Raw genomic sequence first — 20,343 nt, 5'->3', positions numbered from 1 at the left:
ACTTAAAAAGTCACAGAATTATTTCACATTACAAGTAGAGAGGGAGCTGGTGCCAGGGCTGATTCAGTGGCTCATTGCTGTCATCCAGGGCCCAGGCTCTGTCCATCTTTTCTGTTTGCCATTCTGGGTCTGTTGGCCTTCTGTCTTTGGGCTTGCTGCCTCATGTTCACAAGATGGCTGCTTCAGCTCCAGGTTCTGTTTTCCCACACTATCTCCCCCAACTATAATGTTCAGAGACAAGATCACAGGCAATCAGCAAATCAACTGCCCGAGAAGAGAGGGGGTGAGAAGGGAGGGAGTGAGAGACACAGAGAAATGCATCTTGGCTTCTCCTTTCTTTTTATGATAGAGGAAAAATGTCTTCCTCAATGTCCACAGAAGATTTCTCTTAATGTCTCATTGGCCAATACTGGATTGTATGTCCACATATGAACACGTCTCTTCAAAAGGAATTAGACTTCTGAGACTGGCTTGGCCCAATTTCTGATGCACCTTCATCCCCTTGGAGTTAGGCTGTGGCTCTGTGAACACCAGTGAGGTTTGCTGGCCAGAAAAAGGAGAAACGTCTGTCAGCTAACTTTATTTGCTACACTCGTGTCTTAGAAATTTAGTAGGCTGGTAACTGTCTGTAGGGAGCACTGGTCCATGTTTCAAGACCTGATTTATGCCTGTGAACTGGACTCCTAAAAATTCCTCAGTTTCCAGGAGCGAAGGTAGATGATGCTATTTATTTATGTTAGTAATATAGAAGTTAGACCTATCATGTATGAATACAAGTGACCAAGGACTGTGCCCCTAAGCTGAAGCAGGCTGAAAAACAAGATGTCCCATACCTCTTAACCATGAGACTTGGAATGAGTTTATGGCTGCTGTTAAAACTTGAAAAAAAGTAGCTTTAATTTTCCACACATTTGTGAACAAGGCTTGGCTGGGAAGCTGAAGACCACAAGTTAGTACATTCCCATGAAGGCTGCCAACAGAGAGTCTGGTCACACACCAGTCTCATGCACGGAGGTGACGGCCACATCCCTTAAAGAAAGGCCCTGTGCCATTTCCAGAGCTTTTCTCTTTTCTCATCATGGTGTTGGATTTTTATGGAAACCAGGAAACTTGATGCACCAAGCCCAAGAAACAGAAACAGAAGCAGAAAGCTTCAGTGGAAAACAACTATCCAGTTAAAGGTATTTTCAGGAGCTTTGGCTCTGTTCCAGGAAGGATGGCAAGAAGAGAGCAGAGTGCTCTGCCTGGGAGCCAGACAACCTGTGTTTAACTCACAGCATCATCACGTACAACTGAAATGATCTCGGGCACCCCTGCACCCCAGCCTCTTCAGCAGAACGAGAGCGTGATGCCCACACTGCTCACCTCGCGCGAAGAAATGACCATCGAGCCTACCAATTCTTGCGGTGTAACCAAGGGTGCTGAGGCCCAGCCGCCGGGCCAGCTGGCTTGGAGTTGCTGATGGAGGCCGGGGGCTCTGCTCCCTCTGTCTCCAGTGCTCCAGCAGGCGGGCCTGGGAGTGTGCACGTGGTCCTGGGAGAAACATGGCAAGGCAAGTGGAAGCAAGCATGGCAAGGCAAGTGGAAGCCTGCAGAGCTTTGCTTGGGGTTGGAGCACTGTTACTTCTGCCCTTTTCTGTCCTATTGACCAAACCCAGAGGCTAGGGGCAGGGAAATGCCCCCTGCCTCTTAAGTGGGGCAACCACAAAGTGCCTGGCAAGGTTCTGGGTGTGTAATCTTGCTACTCAGAGTAAGGTGATGCAGTGGATTGAATTAGTGTTCTGATGACCATAGTGCCAGTCAGTGGGCCCTGTGAATTGTTGCATGACTTGTATGCAGTTAAGAAGAATGTCAGCAGATGGTGCTGAGCTTTAGCTCTGACCCAGGTGCTCCGTACCCTGGGCTCTCTGTGCTGCCTCCTCCTCACTTTATTTGGAGGTGTTTGAGCCCAGTGGCCATCGCTGAGGAATCAGGATGTGGGGCTTAGGCAAAGAGGTGGCTTCGTCTTGGCACTTGGCTTTGCTGCTTCCGCTCTGTGTCGCTTAGGGATTCTCAGTCTCACGAAGGCTCAGTGTTCTCAGGCATGGCCCGAGGCAGCTGTGTCTGGCATGGAGAACCAGTCCAGTTAATGGTTCTTATTGCTCCTGGTAGCTCCAGGGCCCACTGTGGACAAGAGTCCTGCACGTGGTAATGACAACTCGTCATGTCAGACTCTAGTTGGTGAGGTCTGGGCCAGCCTGTCTTGTCCAGCACTGCATCAGGCCTTCAGAGTAATCCCCAATTTCTGCTTCCCTCCAGCAACTCTCCTGATGAAGAGCCCACAATGGATCCTAGCCTATTCTCTCCAGTCTGAATTTCTCACCTGATTTGACGTCTGTGCATATGCAGTGCTGCTAATGTCCAGAAGAGAATGTGCATATAAAGAAATGAGGTATTGTTCCTCTTTAAAGAATCAATAAATCATATATAATGCCTCTAGTAGATTGATAGCAACATAATGAAGTCAACAGTTTGCATGTGTACTTTGAATTATAATGCTAACCATTTTTATGAGATCTAACATAAAATAGAGCTGGTGAGGAGCAGGGTAGAGAACTTGAAACCAGCCACAACCTTCCCTAGTATGTCCCATGTGGGGGCTTTGCAGCTCCAGGCAGGTCCAGGGCAGTCCCTGGGTCCCTAGGTCATTGCTGTGCAAACGAGTCTCTAGCCTGGTGCTCAGCTAAGTTCTTGTAAATGGGGCTATGGCCAGGAAAGGTGGAAACTACCCGTTTTTGTGTGTGTGTGTGTGTGTGTGTGTGTGTGTGTGTGTGTGTGTGTGTTTTGCACAAAAGAATTGGAATTTCTGGTCTGTCTTGTGACTTACAGGCAGATGCTAACAACCACAAAATACTAACTGTCCCAGCACCAAAGGCCAAGGGCACAAGCCTTCCCCAGTTCCTCATGCCAGGTGGTGGCTATCACTAATATTTTTTTCTCTTTTTAAAGTTTTATTGAGATATAGTTCATATATTATACAATTCACTCAAAGTATATAATTCAGTGGCTTTGGTGTAGTATATTATTAATTTAAAAATTGGGTAAAATATACATAACATAAAATTTGTCATTTTAACCATTTTTAAGTGGACAATTCAGTGGCATTAATTACATTCACAGTGTTGTGGTTACTGCTATTCATTTCCAAAATTCTTTCATCACTCCAAATAGAAACTTTGTAATCATTAACCAGTAAGTGCCCGCATTTCCTCCCTCCAGCCACTGGTAACCACTATTCTACTTTCTGTGTCTCTGAATTTGCCTATTCTAGGTATATCATGTAAGTGTAATCATACATTATTTATCATTTTATATCTGGCTTATTCCATTTAGCATAATGCTTTTGAGGTTTATCCACGTTGTAGGATGTATTGCACCTTCATTCCTTTTTATGGCTGAATAACATTCCATTGTGTGTGCACACCATGCTTTGTTTATCCACTCATCTGTCAATGGGCACTTGAGTTGTTTTCATCTTTTAGCTATTGTGATAATGCTGCTATGAACGTAGGTATACAAATATCTCTTCGAAACCTTGCTTTCCATTATTTTGACTACATACCCAGATATGAAATTGCTGGGCCATAAGGTAATTCTGTGTTTAAGTTTTTGAGGAGCCACCATACTATTCTTCCCAGCAGCTGCACCACTTTTATATTCCCACCAGCAATGCACAAGCCTTCCAATTTCCCCATGTTCTCACTAATATTTGTTATGCTCTCTCTTTCTCTGTATTTTGGATATCCTAATGGTGTGAGGTAGTATCTCATTGTGGTTTTGATTTGCATTTCCATAATGATCTGTCATGTCAAGCATCTTTTCATGCACTTATTTAAAAAATTTAAAAAATTTTTAGTAGAGATGGGGGGGGGGTCTCACTATTGCCCACGCTGGTCTCAAACTCCTGGCCTTAAGTGATCTGCCCACCTTGGCTTCCCACAATGATAGCATTACAGGCATGAGCCACCACACCTGGCCTCATGCAATTAGTGGCCATGTTTATGTCTTCTTTGAAGAAATGTCTATTAAGTCCTTTGCCCATTTAAAAATGGGATTGTTTGTTTTATTGTTGTTGAGTCTTAGGAGTTCTTTATATATTCTGGATATTAATCCCCTACCAGATATGTGATTTGCGAATATTTTCTCCCACTCCATGGGTTGCCCTTTTACTTTGTTGATAGTATCCTTTGTTGCACAAAAGTTTTAATTCTCATGAAGTCCAAGTTGTGCATTTTCCTTTTGTTGCTTACACTTTTGTTGTCATATCCAAGAAATCATTGCTGAGTCTAATGTCATGAACCTTTTCCTGTTTTCCTCTATGAGCTATATAGTTTTCCCTCTTATGTTTAGGTCTTTGACCTACTTTGAGTTAATTTTTTGTACATGGTGTGAGGTAGGGCACAACTTCATTATTTTACATGTGACTACCATGTCAGGTTGTGGTTACTGTTAACTTTTACAACTAGGAATGAGAAGACTCAGAAAGTCATGTGATTTGGGATTTATTGAATCTTTGTGAAGCTTCTCTATTCAAGCCAGGCTTGGCCGGGTACCTTTTGACTCCAGTTATGTGGGAGACATGTCATAAATGTTTCTAAGGTTTGGTCACTCACATGTTTTCAGTCTTAATTCACATTGCCCCTGAATTCTAGGGGGCATGGCTTTGGGATAGGGGTGAAGTCCTGGACACCAACAGACTTGTCTTTAAAAATGTGTTGTTGGTGGGGTGTGGTTGCTTACACCTGTAATCCCAGTACTTTGGGAGGCTGAGTTGGGAGGATCACTTGAGGCCAGGATTTCAAGAGCAGCCTGGGCAACAAAGTGAGATTCAGTCTCTATACAAAATAGAAAAAAACAAATTAGCCAGGGATAGTGGCATGCACCTGTAGTCCCAGCTCCTCAGGAGGCTGAGGTAGGAGGATCATTTGAGCCTGGGAGGTTGAGGCTGCAGTGAGTCAAGGTCACACCACTGCACTCTAGCCTGGGTAACAGAGCAAGACCCTGTCTCAAAAAACAAACAACAAAACAACCAAACAAATGTGTTGTTGATATTTGGACACAGAACAGAACAGCAGCAGCCAGGGACTGGGATGGGGGTGAGGCTGACCACAGAGCGACGGCATGAGGGATTGTTTTGGGGTGATGAGACCGTTATGAATCTTGATTGTGGTGGTGGTTGTGTGACTGCATACAGTCCTCAAAACCCTTAGAACTGTAACCCCAAACAACGACTTTTACTGTCTACACATTTAGGAAATAACTAAAGCATGAACAGTGTGCTGTTTCCAGGCAGTACTGAGCAGGGTGAGTGCTCCCTCTCAGGGAAGACCCCTGGGTTCGAGTCCTGGCCGCTTCACTTCTTAGCCGTGTGCCTTGGTTCCCATTTCTGTAAAAGGAGGGTGATGATCCCTACTGCATAGAGTTGGAATCAGGATTAAATGGATTCAGCTCTGAATCAGGCTGGGGTGTAGAAATTGCCACCTAAGAGATTTCTCCTCACAGGATTTCCAGGCCCCAGGTGTGTGTGTCTTGGGGATGGAGGAGGAGGAGCTGAGGATGCGGGAAGCTCATGTTCCTGCAGGATGCTCTGTCGTCCATTGACTGTATTTGCTTGCGTCCTACCGTCAGTGCTGGGACCCCTTACGTGTGGGGTGCTCTTTGTTCCCCATGACATCAATTGTGTTCTGGTCACATCCCAGGCACACCCTGGACATGGGGCAGCTGAAGGTTGGGCCAGGCTGGCTGGTCCCTCCTGCGTGGGTGAAGCAGGAGGCCTGAGCTCTGAGCCCTGGCTGGATGGGGCTCTTTCCAGCATAACCCGTTTTGCTGGTCAGCAGTCACAGCGAGGGAGAGCCAGGTGAGGGAGACAGAGTCCTCGCCTGGACTTGGGAAGGTCTCACTTTGCTTTTGGTTGCCCCAGGTCCAGGAGCTGCTCTGAGCAGGAAGCAACAGGCTGTCTGTTGGGGCCTGATGGGACAGGCCGGTCTCCTTGACTTTCCTGCTTAAGGGGCAGGAGGTGGGTCCACCTTCCGTGGTGTGTCCTGCTGCTCTTTCCCAACGATGCTTCCCAAATGTCCTCTCCCTGTGGTTGAACCCAGGCCTCTCTGGGTCCTTCCAGGCAGACTTGCCCACCTGCCTGTATTTTGGGATGCAGCTGCCGTCCTGTTTCATTACCAATACGTTTCCATCTGATTCTGCCTTCCAGAAATTGATTGTAATCTCGTGCTGGCTTGCTGACCACCTGCTTCCAGTCCTTTTTGTGGCAAGAGGTTCATTTCCTTTAGAATTCATTTGCTGGCCTGGGAGGGAAGAGAGACAAGTATATGCTGAGCCACAGACTGGAGCGCCCTTTTCTTAGAAAGCAGCCACGCATCAGGGAGCGAGTCAGTCATTTACATTCCAGCACAAATGATGCCAGTGGCCTTTCTCTGAAATAGGCGTCTGAAGCACAGGTTGCTGGAGAAGGCCTGCCACGTTTGAATGGGAGGCCTCCACCTGTGTCCAGGGGGCTTCTAGGAGGTTGAGGGTATTGAGGCCCAGGGCGAGCAGGAAGAAGGAAGAGCAGGGGGTGCAAGGGTGGCACCAGATGCAAGAGCAGTAGACGAGACCCCACACTGACCTTGAGTTGGAGACCTAGGCTTGCTTTGTTCTCTGTGAGGCCTTTGGGGTAGGCTGCAGCGGGGAGTCTAGAGGGTGCTCTGGGGTCCTTGTGCCCAGATAGCAGGACATTCTCCTTTCGCGTTGCCAGGCCCCAAACGTATGCATAAACCGATTTTATCAGGTAGAAACCAAGAGGTTTGGAACTCTAACAGGTGGATATCAGACAGAAAGCTTTCACCCGAGCCATTTATTTGAGAACAAAAGGAAACCGTTCTCGTGCCGCATTCTCACAGTCAGGCTTAGGATGCTTCTCAAAGGCCTGGGCAAACTTTCGGGAACCCCCACTTGTGAAGGCTTCGATGCTGTCTCGCTCTTCCCCGTGGCATGCTAGGCAGGAGTGAGGACAGTGTCTCTGAGCGGCCACGTGAACCCCTGTCTGGGCAGTCCCTGGCTCAGGAATTGGGGGTGCGTAACTGTTCTCCACCCTCTGCTCTCCCTTGCGTAATCCCTCCTGGGGTGCGGGCGCATGGTGTAGGGTAAAGGTTTGAGTGGTGGGAGCTGACCCGGGGTGCGGCATGAGACAGGGCCCTGGAGAGAGGGCAGGGTCCAGGGTGGTGCCAGGCACGGTGGGCAGGAGGAGGACGTGGCTTTGTGTGTGTTTGGCTTCCTTTGGAAAGGAAATGATTGGCTGTGGTGGCCTCCTGCAGCAATGTTTTCTTTCTCATTTGAAGCCTTGAACAGTCAGGCGTCCTCTCCTCCAACAGAGACCTTCCGATGGAGCTAGTGCACTGAAGTCATTGAGCAGAGGGCGAGGCGGCCTCAGTACCCCTGGGGTCGGGGATGTGCTCCCTTGGACCAGGCCTTCCTGCCATGACCAGACAGGGCCAGGGGTGTCAGGAGGAAGTAGGATCAGGACACCCAGCGATGGCGGTGGCCCCAGCAGTCCCTGTCTCCCTGCACTCTTCCTTCCTGCTCGGCTGTTCCGTCCTGTGCTGCCTTCCTCCAGAGGACAGCAGAGAAGACGCGGCAGCCTGACCCCAGGAGGAGCACCTCCACGGAGGCTGGCCTCCTTCCCCGCAGCCTGTGGGGTTCACGTGCCCCGCCGGTGGAGCTGTCTGGTCCCTGAGTCTGGGGGCCAAGGCTCTCCCTGCAACCCCAGTGATCAGGTCACCATCTCTGTGTGTCTGCTTTGCCTCGCTCAGGGGTGACTCGCCCAGCACGCTCCAGTGAGCACTGTTTTTGTTTCATCTGTTGTGTGCCAGTCAGTGGGGCCAGCGAGGACAGCGGTTCCACGCCCTGGGCACAGCCCTCGCCCACAGGCACTGTCCTGGTGTTGCACAGGCGTTGCACAGATGCAGCAGCGCCTCCACCCTGGATGGTTTTACACACAGTCCCCAGCACGGGAACCAGGGTGCTTGGCCTCCCTCAGAAGCTGCTGTCTTACCCCACTTTGAGGGAGGAAGCCTGTGTGTGCTGAACACCGGCTCTGCTGAGCCTTGTCCCCATACACCACCCCCCTGCCACCTCCCAGCAGTCTCAGGCCCTGGGCACCCGCACTGCCTGGGCAGCCTGACCTTAGAGGCTGAGTGCCCTGGCCCCCAACCAGTTGCTCCCTAGCTCTAAAGAGTGAGAAGTAGGAGAGGAAATGGAGTCAGGACCCCCCATCCCTCCTCACAGGGTGCACAGGCCAAGCTGGAGGGCAGCCAAGCGGCAGCAGAAGCCTCTGCTCTTCCAGGTCCCCATGGTGGGAGCTGATTGCCACCCTCCCCCTTCCCTTAGGGATGCTGCTGGTAGTCACTATGGGGAAAAAGCAATTCTGTTTCCAGACCATAGGGAGCAGGCCCTGGGCCCTGCAGGCCCAAGGGCCCTAGCCCCACTGCCGCCTGGGCACGTCAGGGAGAGATATCCCAGCTTTGCTTCCCACCAAGTGTCCTGGCCCCAGACTGCCCGTGCCTAATGAGGGGCCACCTCCCTTTCCTTGCAACACGAGCTGCCTCTCCTGACCTCACATGGCCTTAATGCCCGACTGCTGTGTCCTGCTGGAGGAACGAGGGCTATAGGTGAGTGACTGGGTGACGAATGTGTCGGTGATTTCCAGGGCCACTGTGGGAGTATGTGTGTGTGTTTCAGGGTGGGGTGGACTTACGTGGGACTCGGCTTGGTTCTGCTCTCTCTTCTCTAAGTATCTAAGAGAGCCCTTAGTTGCAGGGGCTGATGGAGAGCCCCACTCTGCTCCCCTGCTGCATCATGAGAGGAACCCTGTAGCTGCTATGTGCCAAGGGCTCCTGGTGAAAGGCCTCCCATTTATCTCATTGATTCCAGTGCAGCAGATAAAACCCCAGCCCAGAATGACCTGCCTTGCTTAGGGCTGCACTTGCTCCCCTGAGAAATATCTCAGAGCCTCGCTGTGCCTTCCCCATCCCCCCTCCCGGCTCCTCTCCTGTACCCCGCTTCTTCTCCTTCTGTTCACAGCAGGAGCCTCTGGAAGGAGGGCTTGGCAAGGAAAGGCAATGAATGGGAGTTAGGAGCCATTGACACCCTCTGGTTTTCCCACCCTTGCTGCACATCCGGCCAAGCTCCCTTCCCTCTGGCATCTCCTCATGGACACTTGGGTCATGAGGGGCAGCTGGGGAGCCCGGACTTCAGGAGGGGTAGGGAGGAGGGTGGGAGCAGGAGGAACTGGCCTGGGGCATGCCCATGGCTGTGGAATGTTCAGGCTTAGCAGGCAGATTCTCGAAGCACCCTGTGCCTGGGGCAGGAGCGGGGCCTCCCTCCAGCAGAAGGGTGGTGCCTCGAGGGGATTTTTGATGTTGTCTGATGGGGTCAGAGGCCATAAGATCCTGGGCTGAGGACAGCTCGATGCCGACAGTGCGCCTCCATATGGGGTCCTGAGGGTGTCACCCACACAGGTTGGGCAGAGGCCAGTCCAGGCATGACTTGCTCGATGCTGACAATTTGCTGCTAAAATGAGACTTCCCGTCTGACAGCACAAACTGGGAGCCTGCTCCCATTACTTTAAATGGGAAAAATGATAATGCATTGCTTGTTGCCCCAAACCCTCCATGCAAGTCCCCAAAATGTAACTAAAACACGATAAAGTGTTTATTTGTAATTAAGATCCCCGAACAAGTCCCCCAAACGTAACTGAAATGTGAGATCGTGCCTCCTGGTGAGGGAGAATCTGTGGGGCTGTGATGTCCCATGTTTGGCACGTCCCGGCATGGTCACCAGCACGTGACTTCAGCACAGCTGTGCAAGGGCCACAAGGGGTGACTGCTCCGCCCTTGGAGCAGCCCTGTGCAGGGCAATCACCACTGCGGCTGCAGTGGTGTTACTGTGTGAAGGCGGACTCCACACCGAGGGGCCCAGGATAGCCATTTTGTTGTGCTCACAGCTTCTGTGAGTCTGGGCTGAGGAGGGCACAGGGGCTGGCTGGACTTTGCTCCACAGTGTTGGGGCCTCAGCTGGGAGAGCCCAAGTCTGGTAGCAGGGGGCCACATCATCCCCCAGCACCCTCTCGGGAGCTCTGTGTGTGGCAGCTCATCACAGTGGGACTTCTGACATGGCCAGGGCTCCAGAAGTGAGGGCTGCAGAGAACAGGTGGAGCTGCCTCGCCTTAGGATGTGTCTCAAAGTCACATCATGTCACCTCTGTCCATTGGTCGGTAGATCCAGGGAGGAAGGCCCTCTCAGTGGAGTAGTGTCAGGGCCACGTTGGAGAACAGCTTGCGGGGTAGAGAAGTCATGTCGTAAACATCACATGTGGTTCACATATTCTACTAATTGTACTTGGAAAGTGGCTTGAGACTTTTTTTGCCCATAATTTTGTTAAAACTTGTGTACTGAATTTTTGGGATGTAAAAATAAAATGTTCCCTGTAATTCCGTGAGGCCTGCTAGGAGAGCTATGATATGAAAGATGGACGGTAGCAAGCGTTGCTGAGGATGTAGGACAATCCCTTGGACACTGCTGCTGGGAATGAGAGTGGTGCAGCCACTTTGGAAAAGAGTTTGGCGGTTCCCCAAGAAGTTAAGCCCATCCAGCAAGTCCACTCCTACGTATACATCTAAGAGAATGGAAAATGTGCATTCACACAAAACCTTGTACATGAACGTTCATAGCAGCATTGTTCATAGTAACCAAGAGGTGGGGACAGCTCCGACTCAGGTGTTCATCTGGTGAATGGATCAACAGCATGTGGAATAGCCATAGGAGGAAATACCCAGCCATAAAATGGAACAAAGTACTGACTTATACACCAGCATGAATAATTCTTGATGCTAAGATAAGTAAGCCTGATGCAAAAGGTTTACTTATTGTGGAATTCCTCTGATATGCAAATCCATAGATACAGACAGTGGATTGCTGGTCACCAGGGCCGGAGACGGAGGAGTGACTGCTAATGAGGATGGGATTTCTTTGATGAAAATGTTCTAGAATTAGATGGTTGTACAACCTTGTAAATATACTAAGACCCACTGAATTTTATACTTTGAAAGGGTGAATTCCACAGTATGTGAATTATGTCTTAATAAAAATTGTTTCAGAAAAAAAGTACAGACATAAATCACTCAATGACAGATATGTTCTGAGAAATGTGTCCTTAGGTGATTTTGTTATTGTATGAACATTGAAGTGTACTTACACAAACCTGGATGGCAGAGCCTACCTCACACCTAGGCTGTATGGTATGACCTATTGCTCCCACGCTGCAAATCTGTACAGCATGTCCCTGTACTGACTCCTGTGGGTAACTATAACATAATGGTCAGTATTTGTGTATCTAGACATATCTGAACATAGAAAAGGTACAGTAGAAATACCATATTATAATCTATGGGACCACCATCCTATATGTGGTCTGTTGTTGACCAACAGGTCGTCATGCAGTGCATAATTGCATTTAAAAAATCAGCTGAGAGATACGTCCTTTCTGTGAACTCTGAGTATTAAATGTCAAGCGCCTTTCTTCAGGAGAGGTTCTTCAGGGTATGGTGGTAACAAAGGGTTGCAGACACCCCCACTGTTTTGTCACGCAGGGCCACTGAAGGATGAGTTGGAAACGTAGCTGACACTGGAGGCCCAAGCAGGCATCTACCTCAAACCCAACGTGAATCTCAGGACAGGTTTGCTCAGCTTGGTGGGTGGGCGGGAAGAAGACGCGATGACCGAGAAGCAAAAGTGGAACCTTAGAGTCATGAGAGGATGGTGAGTTTGAGGGCATGGGAGCCCTGTCCACTAGTAACATGGACCTCCTGAATGCCTGACCCTGGCCAACCCCATCAGCACTTCCTCCTCTGCGTGTGTGGGGGGCAGGGTGTGTGGGCACGGCGGGGAACAGGGGTTTAGCAGCAGTGAGACTCAGGCATTTTCAGGCCGGTAGGAACCAAGCCGCTCTGAGACTCAGTCTGGCCACAGCCACCATCCCCTGGGAGGAGAGGATTGGCAAGACCTGGTGGACCATTAGGGAGTGGCCTGAAGTTTAGGGCAGAGGTTCTGCCCAAAGGGGAATGGGATTCTGCTGGGGGACCAGGATGCAGCCACAGGGGGGGAGCAGGGGCAGGTAGGAGGGAGCAGGGATGCTCCAAGTTTAGGGGCATGTTCTGCTGGAGTCGGTCACTTTGGGGTCACTAGCAAGCAAGCCTCCTGGTATCTCTGCTTCGGGGTGCTCTGTCCTGTGACTCACTGTAACCAATGAAGCAGGTGGGAGTGACAGGGAAGTGTGCTAGTTCCAGGCCTAAGCTTCTGCTTTTGCACTGGGGAAGCCTGAGCTGCCGCATAGTGCACTGAACCCCGAGACTTGTGGAGAGAGTGAGGTACAGCTGTCCCAGCCTCCCAGCTGAGCCTGGCCCCACTGACCCTTCGGCTCCATGTAGCATGTGCCTGACTGCTGGCCAGGCCAGCAGGAGATGTCCCCCAGCAGAGCCCAGCCCTGCTTGCAGAATCCTGGCAAGTAAAGTGACCATTCATTTAAGTGGCTGAGTTTTGGGGTAGCTGAAACTCCCACTCCAAGTCTATCCTCTGGCTCCTGCCTGGTGGGCAGAGGTAGCTGATCCACCTCCTGCTCTGGACAGACCTGGCTCTGGCACTGGGAGGACTTGATGCCACAGGGAGAGACTCCATGAGTGACACTGGCATGGGCAGGTTGGCAAATAGGGTATCAGCAGAAGTGGCCTGAGTTGGGTGGTATCTCTGTGCCCAAGGGGTCTGGGGCAGGTACTCCCAGGCAGTGCTAATCTGCCCATGGCCCAAGGGACATCTTGGAGCTCAGCTGACTGGTTTTTGCAGACTGTGGCTCAATCTACAGCGTTGTCCAAAGCATCCTTCACAGGCTGCCAGACATAAAGCATGTCTGGGTTATCTTGTTCCTCACCGAGTGGGCGTCAAGCTCAGCGTCTGACACAAGTGGACTCAAGCTAGCTACATGGAGGAGTGCGCGAGAGGGGAGCCTTCCCCTGGGGCTTCCATGGTGGATCCCTTATAGCCCTCACCAGACCCTGAGCCATTCTCTGTAGTCAGACCGAAGGCGTTGGGAGGCCAGGGATGGATCTGGAAGGGGTGCCGTGCACACAGGAAGTGCCCGGCAATGCTTGTGGCATGAAGAAATGTGGGAGATGGAGAGCCTCAACCTCTTCTAGATGCTTTTGCTGCAGGCAGGTGTGGTGTGCGCATGCACAGGACAGAGCTGATAAAGACTGACCTTCGTCTCCTCCTGGGAGGCACAGAGAGTCCGATGTCCGTTATGTGTCAATAATTCTGCATTATTTAAAATTTAGGTATTGTGACCAAAACACATTTATTTGTTTATTTATTTATTTATTTTATTATACTTTAAGTTCTAGGGTAGATGTGCACAACATGCCGGTTTGTTACATATGTATACATGTGCCATGTTGGTGTGCAGCACCCATCAACTCGTCATTTACATTAGGTATATCTCCTAATGCTATCCCTCTCCACTTCCCTCACCCCACACCAGGCCCTTCCTGTGATGTTCCCCTTCCTGTGTCCTAGTGTTCTCATTGTTCAGACCAAAACACATTTATAAACTCACCTGTCAGTATCTCTTGCCATCTTCTCATCCCTTGCGGGTCAGAGGACCCTCAAGATGGATCAGCAGTGACCTTGTGCATATGGAGAGGGGCCCTGGGGGTGTGGAGCCTGCTGGGCATTGCAGAGCTGACGGTGCCTCTGTGTCGTTGCTCCATGGAGTCTGTCTGCCCCCAGCTCCACTCCTCCCATGTCACCATCCCCAGCCCACCCCACACATTTCCACTCTGAAACTCTGTGAGATGTGAGGATCTGTCTGTGTGTTTTCAATGAATGCAAGTGTACTACCCATCTCCTATTTCTTACCTCTGCTCTGAGCCTGATGCTCTTCAGATTAACCATGGTCCTTCCTGGGCCTCTGGCATTGCTTTGTGTAGCTGTTAGTCTTTTTTTTTTCTCCTGTAGCCCAAGCTGGAGTGCAGTGGCACATTCTTGGCTTACTGCAACCTTTACCTCCAGGGCTCAAGTGATCTCCTGCCTCAGCCTCCCAAGTAGCTGGACTACAGGTGTGCGCCACCACATCTGGTTAATCTATTTGTAGTTTTAGTAGAGATGGGGTTTCACCATGTTGCCCTGGGTGGTCTCAAACTCCTGAGCACGGGCAATCCACCTGCCTCAGCCTCCCAAAGTGCTGGGATTACAGGCATGAGCCACTGTTCCCAGTCGGCTGTTAGTCTTTTTATGTGCCTTTGACATTCAGTTACTCGCTCCTTCAGATGGTGGCATGCGGGTTGTCTTGAATGCTATCACAACACCTGAAGAACATCCCTGTGTGTTTCCTCAGGACACCTGGGAGGAGAATCAATGGGTCATTGCCAACTTTTTTCCCCCAGATTTATCACTAAGTATTTTGTAGTTTTTGATTTTTGTTATAGGTCATATTTTCCTGTTTCTTTATGTGCTTGGTAATTTTTGATTGGCAGTCATAGATTGTGAATTTTACCTTATTGGATGCTGGGCACTTACGTATTTCTAAAATATTTTTTACCTTTGTTCTGGGATGCAATGAAGTTATTTGGAAATGGTTGGATCCATTTGGGTCTGGCTTTTAAGCATTGTTAGTGGAACAAGTAAGAGAGGCCTTTAGTTGAGGGCTGACGTTTCCACAAATGGGGCCAGATTCTTCAAGGACTCTCCTCAGTGCCCGGTGTGGCTGGTGGGAGCTGACACCACTTCTGGCCCGGAGTGGGAGTGACGACAACTCCCTGTCTCCCTTTCCAGCCATTCCTTCCCATGTCAGGAGGCTTCCTTGCAGCATGTGCTGATCAATTCCCATCTGATCCACCACTGTACAGAGAGGTCCAAGAGGCAAGGCGCTGAGATTATCTGTCTACAGCTCTGTGAGTGAGTCGCCATGGATGTGGGGTCTCCTGTTCAGTCAAGCCTTCCATGACCACAGTCGCAGCTGCACCTTGACCACCAACCTGTGAGAGACCCCAGGTCAGAAACTCAACACCCAACTAAGCCACACCCTCAGATGCTGTGTGAGATAGTACATGCTTGAAGTGCTAAGCCAATAGGCTTGGGGTAATCTATTTTGTAGCGGGAGATAACCAGCACATATGCTAATGTGTGCCCACCTGTACATCTATGCACACATGCTCCCTCCATCCATGCCTTCTGCTCCCTTCTATCCCCATGTTCCCGACCAATGCCTTTTGAGGCTCAGCTTCCCTACCAGATGCCCTTGATTCTTTCAGAGGGAGGAACTCTCCTGTGGATGACCCTAGACCCTTCTCTGGGCCTACACTTTAAGGACACCTGTCTTCTACGTTGTTATCACCTTTCCTGTGTGATTTCTGCCTCCCTTCCCACTCTGTGTTTCCTGAGGGCAGGAGCTGGGCCAGGGACATGAACATCTGTGACTCTATATCTGGTTGTCCCACTGTGGAGATGTCACATGCCCTCATACACCACAGCAAAACCCTCTCCTACATCTGACCCTGTAAAGCTCACCTGACACCACACATGCATCCGTGCCTGGGTTTCCCGTATTATGGGTCAGGGAAACAATTTCTCACTCCTGCAGGGCTGGCTCTGCTCACACACCTGAGACTTGGGCCAGAAGGAGCCTTTCAGGATATGGGACTGCTATGGTTTGAATATGTTCCCCAAACTTCGGGTGTTGGAAACTTAGTCCCCAAATCCATATGTTTATTGGAGGTAGGGTCTTTGGGAGGTGATTGTGGTTATAAAAGGTCATTTGAGTGGGGCCCCCATGATGGGACCAGTGGCTTTATAAGAAGAGGAAGAAAGACCTGATCTGACACAATCTTGTACTATCTCCACACAACGCCCTCTGCTATGTGAAACTGTAGCAGGGAGATCCCCACAAGATGCAAGTGCCATGACTTCCCAGTCTCCAGAACTGTGTACTTAAGACTAGATCATTTATAAAGAAAAGAGGTTTAATTGACTCACAGTTCCAAATGGCTAGGGAGGCCTCAGGAAACTTACAATCATGGCAGAAGTTGAAGGAGAAACAAAGGCACATCTTACATGGTGGCAGCCAAGAGTGAGTGAACGAAGGAGGGATCCCCTTATAAAACCATCAGATCTCTTCTCACAGCTCCACTAGGCAGTGCTTCAGTGGGGACTTCTTGTGGGGGCTCCAACCCCACATTTCCCTTCCATACTGCCCTAGCAGAGGTTGTCCATGCGGGCTCCACCCCTGCAGCAGACTTCTGTCTGGACATCTAGGCATTTCCGTATACCCTCTGAAACATAGGCGGAGGCTCCAAATCTCAACTCTTGTCTTCTGTGCACCTGCAGGTCCAACACCACATGGAAGTTTCCAAGGCTTGGGGCTTGCACCCTTTGAAACCATGGCCCAATGTGTACCTTGGCCTCTTTTAGCCATGGCTAAAGCTGGAGCAGCTGGGACTTGGGGTGCCATGTCCCAAGGCTGCACAGATTAGCAGGGCCTGGGGCCTGTCCACAAACCATTTTTTCCTTCTAGGCCTCCAGGCCTGTGATGGGAGGGGCTGGTATGAAGAACTTTGAAATGCCCTGGAGACATTTTCCCCATTGTCTTGGCTATTAACATTCAGGTCCTTGTTACTTATGTGAATTTCTGCAGCCAACTTGAATTTCTTCCCAAAAAATGTTTTGTTTTGTTTTTTTCTACCACATGGTCAGGCTGCAAATTTTCTAAACTTTTATACTCTGCTTCCCTTTTAAGCATAAGTTCCAATTTCAAACCATCTTTGTGTGAATGTGTATGACTAAATGCTTTCAGAATCAGCCAGTCCCTTATTGAATGCTTTGCTGCTTAGAAATGTTTTCTGCCATATACCCTAAATCTTCTCTCTCAAGTTCAAAGTTCCACAGATCTCTAGGGTAGGGGCAAAATGCTGTCAGTCTCTTTACTAAAGCATAGAAAGAGTGACCTTTGCTCCAGTTTCCAATAAGTTTCTCATCTCCACCTGCAACCACCTCAGCCTGTACCTCATTGTCCCTGTCACTATCAACAGTTTGGTCCAAACAAGTCTCTAGAAAGTTCCAAATGTTCCCACATCATTCTGTCTTCTTCTGAGCCCTCCAAACTATTCCAACCTCTGCCCATTACCCAGTTCTAAAGTTGCTTCCACATTTTCAGGTTATCTTTATAGTAGTGCCCCCCTTTTGGTACCAATTTCCTGTATTAGACCATTTTCACACTGCTATAAGGAATACCTGAGACTGGGTAATTTATAAAGAAAAGAGGTTTAATTGACTCACAGTTCTGCATGGCTGGGGAAGCCTCAGAAAACTTACAGTCATGGTGGAAGGCAAAGGGGAAGCAGGCACTTTCTTCACAAGGTGGCGAGAGAGAGAGAGAGAAAATCCCATACTTTTAAACCATCAGATCTTGTGAGAACTTACTCACTATCACCAGAACAGCAGGTCCCTCCCTCAACAAGCAGGGATTACAATTTGAGATGACATTTTGGTGGGGCCACTGAGCCAAACCATATCAAGCAGTGATAGGGATGTGGGGAAATGGAATTTCTTAAACATGAGAGTTGAGGTTAGTACAAATGCTTACAAGAGAAATTTGGCTGAAAAGATGTATTGACTCATGTTATTTAGAAGTGTATTGCATAATATCCAAACATATGGGGATTTTCTAGTTATTTTTAAATGATTTCTAGCTTAGTTCCATGGTGTATGTCCTCTGTATGACTTTGGTCCTTTGAACTTTGTTGAGTGTTGCGAATGCTCCAAGTGCTCTTGGAAGCAATGCATATTCTGCAGTTGTTGGGATTCAGGTGAAGTTGGGTCATTGCGTTGTTTCTCCTAGATATCTGCTGATTTTTCCCTTCTTGTTCTGTCAGTTATATATAGAGAGAGGTTTGAATCTACCACTATGGTCGTGGACTTGTCTACTGCTCCTTTTGGTTCTGCCAGGTTTTGCTTAGGATGCATGTTATTTCATGCCACAAGTTTAGAACATTGCATTTCTGTTTGGTTGTCACCTTCTGTCATTCTAGAATGTCCTTTCTCTGTATTACTGCTTCTTGTCTGATGTTAGCATTGCCACAATAGGTTTTTCTTATCATTTTAGTTTCAAGTCTCTGTAGCCTTGTGTTACATATGTGTCTGTTATATGTTATTCTTGCATTAATTATTTGGCTAATTTCATTCCCTAGACATTTGCTGATGACCTTCATGCCAGATGCCCACTTGAGAGCGTGGAGAGAGTGGCATGTAGCACTCTCTGCCTGCTGAGTGGCCTGTACACGCCCCTGGGGTCGCTGGCTCCAGGGCCTGTGTTTGTCCTGCTATGGCAAACCACACTGCCTTCTCTAAGGCAGCATCTCCTGGTGGGAAGAGTATCATCTGCTTTGAAGTTCTGGTAAGGACTCAGCTAAGTGAACGCCCACTTGTTAATTAATCCACATGATGTATGGCACACAGCAGGCTCTCGGAGGTGATGTCAGCTGTGCCTGTTGGTGTGGTCTTTGACCAGCAGTGCCAGCATCACCTGGGATGCCAGTGTTTCAAGTTTATCTGTGGGGATTCTTTGTGGTTTATGTTGAAAATACCTCCAGGCAGGATGTAAGTTTGTGTCTGTCAGGTGCCTGGAGACTGCGGATCTAGGCCTACCTTAACCTGGATTTTCAGTTTGTACTTTTCCACCACAGAGGCAATGGGACTTCCGGCCCCAGACCACAGAGGTGTTGTCTTCTCGGCAGGGAGGCCTTTCTCTTTCAATCTCCTTTCAGTGTCAGAGCTGTGTCAGTTTCCCCTGCTGTACGGCAGAGCCTCTAGCCTTGTTCTCTGGCAGGTTGTAGTGTTAGACAAGCTTCTTGCCCCCACAACCCCTTCTGCCTCAGCCAGACCCCAGGGCCCATGCTGCCCTGTGGGGGCTTTGCAGTTGCTTTCTCCTTGCAAATCCTCCTCCTCACCCACTTCGGAGATATGATAAATCCAGGCTTGCATTCTGGCCTTACAACTCAATAGCTGTGTGACCTTGGGCTACCCTTTAAAAATGTCTCCGAATCTTGGTTTCTATGTCTGTAAAATGGCCACATGTTAGTACCCTAATGGCAGCTATTTCTTTCTTCTCTCTTTGTCTGTTGTTTCTATCCATTTTCCTTCACTTTAGTGACTATTAAACCAAGGCCAATAGAAACCAGAACCATGTATTAAATTAGATGGAACTTGACTTACAATATCATAATGGTTCCTTAGAAAATATTTCACCTTTAGATCTATTCTGCTGGCATATTATTGCCTCTCTGATTTGCCAAGATAACAGACAACAAAACGAAGGACCTTAACACAAAAATGTCTCTTGATAGCTGTTGTAATAAAGCTTCAACCAGAATTCAAGTAACTCTTGCTTTTAAGTCATGAGAGATAAGTAAATAGTACTGCACAAAATGACAACCTACCAAAGTGCAGACCTTTGAAGGCGTTCTGGATGTTGGCATTTAAACACCACTAGAATGTCTTCCAATCACTGGAAGCTTCCCAAGACCTGGGCGTTATGTCCTTTGAGTATTTCTCAAAGGATAAAAATACACTGATTGTCCATATATTTTGAGTCCTGTACATGTAATGAGTGCTTATGCTGTATTGCCAGATGCTCTGAAAAGGGATAAAATTTTAATTAGTAGTCAATAAAATTCCCTTCCATTTTTCAATATAATAGATCTGCACACAGTCACTGCTCCCTGCTCATTATTCAGCATGGCTTCCAGTGTCACTGGTTGCTTGGCAGTTGCAGGCTATGAAAAGTTCAGGGAAGTTGCTTTGCCTCTCCTCTTCTGGGTGTCATTCCCTCTATCCCATTTCCTCCAAGGGATAATTTCCAACTGGGGACAGTGATACGATGACTTTCCTCTGGTCCTGAGGACTTCCTTTAGGGACTCATCTGCTGCTCACATACCCATCTGGAAAGGCCCCCTTCTTCTTCCAGCAGCTGGGGTCACAGCTCCCATAAGCAGCTCAAGAGGCGGCACTCTTCTGTGCCTCAAAGCTCCCTCTGCCTTTGGGGTCTTATTAGAGATGCCTGCCATATGCATGTTTGCACTCTGGTGGTCCCTGGGCTGGCTTTGGAAGGACAGCACCTGCTGCTATAAAAGCCACCAGGAGAAGATGCCTGATGGAGACGTAACTAGTGCAGCAGGAGGGGGCAATGTAGGATACAAAGGAATGGAGGGTAGACC

At 49.1% G+C, this 20,343-nt stretch overlaps 1 long non-coding RNA gene across 9 annotated transcripts in view; it reads left to right on the top strand.

The window, feature by feature from the left end:
• The first annotated feature begins 2,295 nt into the window (after positions 1-2,295).
• Positions 2,296-20,343, top strand: part of LOC111527256 — a 58,016-nt gene continuing 39,968 nt past the window's right edge. For all 9 annotated transcript variants that reach the window (XR_002726605.1, XR_003306858.1, XR_002726600.1 and 6 more), the window contains exons 1-4: positions 2,296-2,430; positions 11,677-14,193; positions 14,909-15,127; positions 18,319-18,524. This is a non-coding gene — a long non-coding RNA (uncharacterized LOC111527256). The remainder of the gene's footprint in view (positions 2,431-11,676; positions 14,194-14,908; positions 15,128-18,318; positions 18,525-20,343) is intronic.

This window comes from Piliocolobus tephrosceles, chromosome 20 (genome assembly GCF_002776525.5).
Source record: "Piliocolobus tephrosceles isolate RC106 chromosome 20, ASM277652v3, whole genome shotgun sequence".
NCBI classification, from domain to species: Eukaryota; Metazoa; Chordata; class Mammalia; order Primates; family Cercopithecidae; genus Piliocolobus; species Piliocolobus tephrosceles.
The sequence above is the reverse complement of the archived record's forward strand: the minus strand, read 5'-3'. Positions and strand labels throughout refer to the sequence as shown.